General features: G+C 44.5%; 1 protein-coding gene across 1 annotated transcript in view; it reads left to right on the top strand.

Annotated features, from left to right (window-relative positions):
* Positions 1 to 7,751, top strand: part of LOXHD1 (lipoxygenase homology domains 1) — a 194,840-nt gene that overhangs the window by 125,966 nt on the left and 61,123 nt on the right. The gene's annotated exons all lie outside the window — the stretch shown is intronic.

The following is a 7,751-nucleotide window of genomic DNA, read 5'->3' as shown; positions in this document are numbered from 1 at the left end:
TCTTTCCCAGAGCAACTGAGCAACCAACATGAAAGGCAGAATTAAATGTTTGTATCTCCAGAGCTCTTCTTTCCCTCTCACCTCAATCTCTGCATTGTTAGGGCCTGAGGAGGTTGGAGCTAGGGACAGCACTAGGGGAGGGCTTGGGGGGTGGGGTATTGCTACCCCAAAATTCACGTTAGCCCCCCTGTAGCCACCCCTTCCAGTGCCCCACCTCACCCCAGGGCTGGTGCCACCCACCCCGCCCAGCTGAGCCTGCCCCACTCCTGCCCGCAGCCTGCAGAGGCACGGCGCTCCTGGCCCAGCCAAATAAGTACGTTTAACCAGAAGATGTATAGCACAGCCCCCCACCCCGCAATTTTCTGTCCCCCACCGGGAAGAGGCTGATGCCTCCCCTGGTTGGAGTTGTTAACACAAATACATAGGGCCAAATTCTATTCTGTATGTAAGTAGATGTATGCAAGAGGCCAGGATTTTTTTAGGGTGATATCTTTTATTGGACCACCTGTATAGTTGGGATAGAGTTACACAAGCTTTCAAATGCAACTCAGTCTTCATCAGGTCTCCTAAGTAGATTTAGGCACCTAAGCGCAATTCGTTCCATCCAGCTTATGTCCCTGAAAAACTGTCGGTTCAGAAGGTGGATGGGTCTGCTTATACCTTGCTGCTTTTTTGTGACAAAAATAGATGCATTAATGGATTTTCAGGACTTGAATGGAGCAGGTAGAATCACACTTGAGTGTGTCAGTCTGCTTAGGTGTCTAATAAGTGGAATGGAGTGGCACTATGTTGGCACTGGATTTATGACCCGGGTACCTTATTCCAGGTGGGCCCAAACCCTCAGACTGACCACAGCCTCTTCCATTCAAAAACAGGCAAATTATATTGATATACAGTGATACCAGATAAGAGTAATGCAGGTGAGGCAAACAAAATACCCGCTCCTTCCCAATTCTGTATCAGCCCTAGGACTGTCACAAAGGGAAGGTACATGTGGCCAGCACATGAGCTTCACCCTGTAGCTCTTTCTTGAATATCAGCAGTCTTGAAGGTCGAGGGCTGAGGCCCATCCTCCCCCAGTTGGGTGGGTAAGATGGGCTGGTGGTGTGCCTTCTGTCCATGGTGGCCTTGGGTTCTCGCCGTTGGGGACCCTTTGCTGCTCTGAAATCCCTCCTTTTGTTTTGTTTTCCTCCTCTGATGACCAGGGATCCTGGTTTTCTCTGATAAAAAAAAAATCCCCAATTTTCAGATTTAAAAAAGTAACCCAAAATCCACATGTTTCTGTGATTAAAATGAAACACCACTGACTGATAGAATGTGGATAGTATGATGACCACAGGGAAGCTAATCAGTGATGCCTGGGAATGAAGTCATCAGCAGGGATCCTGCAGGGACCACCATATATATTCTGTTCTGGGAGCATATGCCTTTGTTTCCCCATCATATACACATTTCTTAATTTGGACATTTATTGGTTTCTTAATTTGGGCGTGTCCTGATCTCCTACTTTGGTCCATCAACCAAAACTGGAAATCCCAAGGGCTCTGCAGCTGGTCACTGTGACTTAATGCTACTGTATCTCATGGTATGGGTACAGTGTTCAAATTTCCCAGCTTATTTATGCCTGCTTGTCCCCCACCATTATTTATGCCTGCTTGTCCCCCACCATAAATAAGCAGGCTTATTTATGCCTGCTTGGCCTCTAACACGGTGTTTGCCTTGAAGGTAACTGTCACAAAAAGGCTTTTTGAAACCAATTAACCCTTGCCAGTCCCCTGGACCATTGTTCTAATGCAATATCTACTTTCTCTATGAGCCAGCTCCTAGAAGCAAATATCTAAATATCATTTTCTAGCCATCAGTCTATAGCTCCTGAGCAAGCAGTACTGCTGATTCAGTAGAGAGAGGAGAGCTCACCTCAAACCTGTTCGACTCAATGCTTGTCTGGAGTTCCTGAAAGTATTGTCTCTTTCATGAGAAATCCTGACCACTTGTGGGCACTGAAAAAGCCCATCATATGTTTCATCAGGGTCATGCTGCTAACCTGGCCTCCAGGCCAGAATTCAGCTCGCACAATTATATTCTGTCTCCATAAACATCACACCTGCATTTCAATTTTGAAAAGGTGTTTCTCACCTCCTCCGCAAATATGCTGGGTAGTTTGGCTGGGAGCTGCTAAACACATTCTGTGTTTCACGTGCATTTCAGTGACAGATAAAACGCAGCTCTGATGTACACTATTTATCATTTGTTAAGAATTAATTATGTGCTTATCCTTGAATAAAACACAGCAGAAGGGAGGTAACAGCCACAGAACTCCTTTCTCTCCCCAGGACTGCCTCAATACAGCATGATATATGGGATGATAATGCCCTGTGCTTCTCCAGGGCATAGGGAGAATCCCCCTCCTCCTGCCCAAGGCTTTGAGAAGGGCCATTCCCCACTAGAAACATGGGATTTTGTGGGGCTGACCAGTGCTCTAGACCAAGGGTACGTGAGGTTTGGAGGGAAGATGACTGTTTCCCAGACACACCGATAGTGCTTTCCTTCCCTTCTCCACCAACAACTTGAAGACCATCAGGAATTCAGAAAGCAAGAGGAAGGGCAGCTGCCCAAATAGACAGGAAGTGGTAGCGTTAGTGGGAGATTCTGTATTAGGCATATGTAGTGTACTGTATCCATTCAAGTATGTAAAGGATCCTTGGAAGTGAAAGGGACTGTATCTTTGTATGAAGTTATAGTTGTTACTGCCAAGTTAACAGCCTCCTCTGTGAAAGTCTAAGGCCTATTGTCCCCAAGATCCCATGGCAGAGGACTTTACTTGCTGCTGGAGTCCACTGTTCTTTGAAACCTTCGCTGTCTTCTCTGATCTGTTCAAGCTTTCATGTGTTAGACCCTAACTACAAAAGAGAGGTTCTGAAATTCAGAGGTGCTGTTTGCTACACTTTGGCCACCTACCACTCAAGGCCATTTCCCGAACCCAGGGCAGTCCTTGTTTAATTTGACTTTGAACTCAGTTTATATTACTGTGCTGCAGATTGTCCTCATGCTGCAGGCTTTGTGCCCCCCAGAGTGTAGCTGCACTGCACAAGCTGTCAGGCCAGTGGGTTAGTAGGGACAGAGGGCACAGGACACCGAAAGAGGGATGAAAAATAGCTTGGGCTTTTGGCACGCAGAGATATCAGCAAGGGGGTACTCTTGTTTTTTTCTGGCATGGAGATAACTTTGTACTTGGGGGGAGGAGGAGGTTATGAATCATATAAGCAAAGAATTGAAAGCCTGAAAGGGGCCTCAAGAGACCATCTAGTCTAACTATTTGCACTGAGGTAGGGTCAAGCATACCTAATCTTGACCCTGCCCCAGCCAGTACAGCCTGGGGACCGACTGGCTAAGCAGCAGCTCTGCAGAAAAGGACCTGGGGGTTACAGTGGGCAGTAAGCTGAATATGAGCCAGCAGTGTGCATTTGTTGCCAAGAAGGCTAACAGCATACTGGGCTACATTAGTAGGAGTGTTGCCAGCAGATAGAGGGAAGTGATTATTCCCTTCTATTCACTGGTGAGGCCACATCTGGAGTACTGTGTCTAGTTTTGGGCCCCTCACTACAGAAAGCATGTGGACAAATTGGAGAGAGTACAGCAGAGGGCAGTGAAAATGGTGAGGGGGCTGGGGTACATGACTTCTGAGGAGAGGCTGAAAGAACTGGGCTTATTTAGCCCAGAGAAGAGAAGACTGAGAGGGGATTTAATAGCAACCTTCAACTCCCTGCAGGGTGGTTACAAAGAGGATGGAGCTGGACTGTTCTCAGTGGTGGCAGATGACAGAACAAGGAACAATGGGTGTTTTTACACATTTTGGGGGTGGGAGGGTGCTTTAATTAGAATGGCTCTGAGAGCTGCTCTAATTAAAGTTCCCAGAGCATCTCATGTACCAGCATCCCCGCACTTCAAAATGGCACTGGGGCACTTTATCTAAAGCTCGTCAAATAAGCTTGAGTTAAAGTGCCCCCTCCGCCATTATGAAGCGTGGGGATGCTGATATATGAGACACAGAGGCTGGCTGGAGCACAGTAATTACCATGCTCCAGCAGATTTAATTAATCACAGAATCATAGAAAATTAGGGTTGGAAGGGATGTCAGGAGGTTATCTAGTCTGGGGTTTCTCAACCAGTGGGACGCGTCCCACTGGTGGGACTCAGGTCGTGGCAGCAAAACCCAAAGTGCCACAGCAGGACTGCCGGTTTTGCTTTTGTGCTCTTCGACTCACTTCTGGGGGACCCTCCCCCCACTGCTCCCCCCCATGTGGGACCACAATTTATTGACCTTACGTAGATGCAAAAGGTTGAGAACCGCTGATCTAGTCCAACCCTCTGCTCAAAGCAAGACCATCCCCAGCTAGATCATCCCAGCCAAGGCTTTGTCCAGCCGGGTTTTGCAAACCTCCAAGGATGGAGCTTCCACCACCTCTCTGGGTAACCTGCTCCAGTGCTTTACTACCCTCCTCATGAGAAAGTTTACTCAATTAATTGAGTCTGCTCTGATGTACTGTAATTACCCAATGGTCTTAAGTTGCAGCAAGGCATGTTTAGGTTAGATATTAGGAAAAACTCTCTCACGATGAGGCTAGTAAAGCACTGTGACAAGTTACCCAGAGAGGTTGTGCAATCTCCATCCTTGGAAGTTTTTAAGTCGCAGGTAGACAAAGGTTTGGCTGGGATGGTCTTACTTTGAGCAGGGGATTGGACTAGATGGCCTCCTGAGGTCCCTCCCAACCCTCATTTTCTATGATAGTATGATTCTAGCCCACCCCAAAGAGATGTTTGTCTGGACTTTTCTTAAAGCCCTCCAGCGAAGGAGTTCATAACCTCCCTAAATAGCCTGTTGCAGTGTTTCACAATCCTAATGGCTAGACATTTTTTCCTAGTACTCAGCCTAAATCTTCTTTGTAGCGAACCATGCTGATTTTTCTTGGCCTCTCTCAATGGCCACAGAGAATAAATGATTGTAATCTTCCTCATCAGCATTTAAGTATCATAAGTCCGTCATCATCCCCTGTCCCATCTTCTCTTTTTGAAACTAAGCAAATCCAATTCCTTCACCTTTTCCTCCTATGTCATGTTTTACAAACCTTCTTATAATTTCCATTGCTCTCCTCTGATCTCTTTCCCATGTCTCTCTCTTTCTCAAAGCACAATGCTCAAAAGTAGACACAGTATTTCAGCTAAATAGCATTGCTCAGGAGCTCTCTGTCATGATGCTCCCTGACCCAGTACCAGCAGCTACATTCAGTAACAACAAATAAGCAGACCAGCTGGAGGGTTTCTGTTAAAATGGTCAGCAATAAAAGAACTGATAGGGGAATTGTTATTGCTGAGCTTTTTCAACACCCTTGAGGAATACATATGAGTGAACACAAGTTATATAATAAGGGCAAGGCCAATCAAAGCAATGGAATTGGGTTCATTCTCAGTGAAGTTTTACAGTAGTGACGCTTGGTGATGAAAAGAGTCAGTGGCAGACTGATAACAGTGAAAAACGACAGAGACGAGAATGTAATCTATATCATCAGTGCCCGTGCTCCACATATGGACTGTGACCAAGCAAAGCTGACTTTAGAATGGCAGTAGCTACAAATATAGCAGTTCTGTCATCTAAAGGAAGGACCTGTATATCTGGGTAAATATTGCAGAATCCAGGGGCTTATGGATATGGACAAAAGGATGGAGACATGCATAAACTGATATAGGTGAAAATATTTTTCAGGAAGAAGAATGGGTGCTTAATCACCTTCAAAAGTAGCAAACATATTACAAAAGGCCTAGAAGTGAAAGACAGCGTCATAAAGGGATCCCTTATGAGAGCATAGTAGCCCAGTATTGGGTGCTAGTTATTGACTTTAGGTTATTGCCGAAGGCTACAACAAGGAAACAGTATGGGTGAAAGATTAAATGGTGGAAGCCAGATCATGACAGTAAACCCAGCATTTTATAACGACAACATGTAATGATGCAAAGCACGATACAAATTCCCTTTGGAATAAGAGCATGGAGTAATGGGTGGAAAACCTGGTAGAGGAATAGTGAGGTCTAACAAACAATCAATGAGAGAGGTACTTCAATGTATTGGTCTAAAGTTAGGCAGAAGGCAGGCCCTGGCGGCACCTTAGAGGCTAACTTTTTCAGACAGGTATGAGCTTTCATTGATTGCAGCCTACTTTGGCAGTCATGGCACAGACGTAAGCTGTAGCCTACAAAAGCTCATGCTTCTCCAAGTGACTTAATTCATAAAGTGCCACCCTGCTCTGCCTTCTGCCAAACAATCCAAGGAAAGAGAGAAGCATCCAAGAAGTGGCAAAATTATAAAAAAAAAAAAAAAAAAGATGTGAACCTTGTAGTTTTGTCTAAAGGAGAAAAAAGCGGTAAAAGGGAAGTCACAAAAGCAAATCAAGCAGCACTGAATAACTTGATTGAGAAACTGAACAGTGGTGGAGATGAAAAACTTATTTCTAAACTGGCTAAAAGATGACAGGTGAAAACCCACATTGCTAGTGATGGGAAAAGTGGATTGGCAGCTGATCCCAAAGAAATTTTGCATGCCTGGAAGACATATTTTGAGAAATTACTGAATGCAGAATTTCCCAAGAACTTACCACATGTGTTGGCACTATAAATCAAGATGAAATTCCAGCAGTTAGCACAGATGAAATCAGGAAAGCTCTAAATAAATTGAAAAATGGAAAGCAACAAAACCAGATGAGCATTAGGAGTTGCAGGTACAGGGTGGCTCTTCCATTTAATCCAGGAAGTCATACTGGAATTCGTACTCCAGATGAACAGCAACCCAGTCAAATATCACCCACCCCAGAGAGTAGGGAATGTAGATGCTCCAACCACAAAAAGTGACCTCAGCACTCCTTGAAAATACATAAGACTATTGAAGTTGGAAGCACCACAGAAACCAGTGATAATTAGTTTGATTTGAAGAAAAGAGCACAGTAGAAAAGAGCACAGTAGAATCACTACCAAAAAACAGAGAGAAGAATACACTGCTGTACATGGTCTTAATCAACCTAGAAAAGGCATTTGAGCAGGTCCCAAGACAAGCTGTGCAGTGGAACTTGAGGAAAAGGAAAATACCAGAAAAGTGCATCACACTAATAAGGTCTAATCAAACGGCCACACAAGTTGGAACAGGTACCTTTTGCAGCGGTGTATTCAGGACCCTGCACTTAGTCTGCTTCTCTTAATTGCAATGGATATCATCAGTGAAGAAGATAAAAGATCTGCACCATGGCATATGATGTTTTCAGATGATATCATGATATGTAGAAAGACTTTTGAAGACGTATAAGAAAACTTCATAGACTGGCAGGTTGCACTTCAGATCAAGGTTCTTAAAACTAATGCAACTAAGACAGAATTTGTGGGCTGTAGAAATGCAACTGGAGGTACAATAGAAGATATGAGCAGAAACTTAGTGAGAATCATTGTTAGAAATACCTGGGTCCTATTATAAATGAAGAGAGGCCACTAGATGAGTTGCAAAAAAAACAAACAATGCACAGAATAAATGGAAGGAAGTATGGGGCATGATGCATTTAAAAAGGATGTCATCTGGATATACAAGATTTGTACTAACTTATGACTTGGAAGGGTAGGTCTTAACCCAAAGGATCAAAGAGGATTAAACACCACCAAAGTGTACATGCTGACCATGTGCATGGTTAAAAGGATGGACAAGAAAACCTTCATTT

The sequence above is a fragment of the Alligator sinensis genome, unplaced genomic scaffold (assembly GCF_000455745.1).
Source record: "Alligator sinensis unplaced genomic scaffold, ASM45574v1 scaffold518_2, whole genome shotgun sequence".
In the NCBI taxonomy this organism is placed as follows: domain Eukaryota; kingdom Metazoa; phylum Chordata; order Crocodylia; family Alligatoridae; genus Alligator; species Alligator sinensis.
This window is presented reverse-complemented; position numbering and strand designations above follow the sequence as displayed.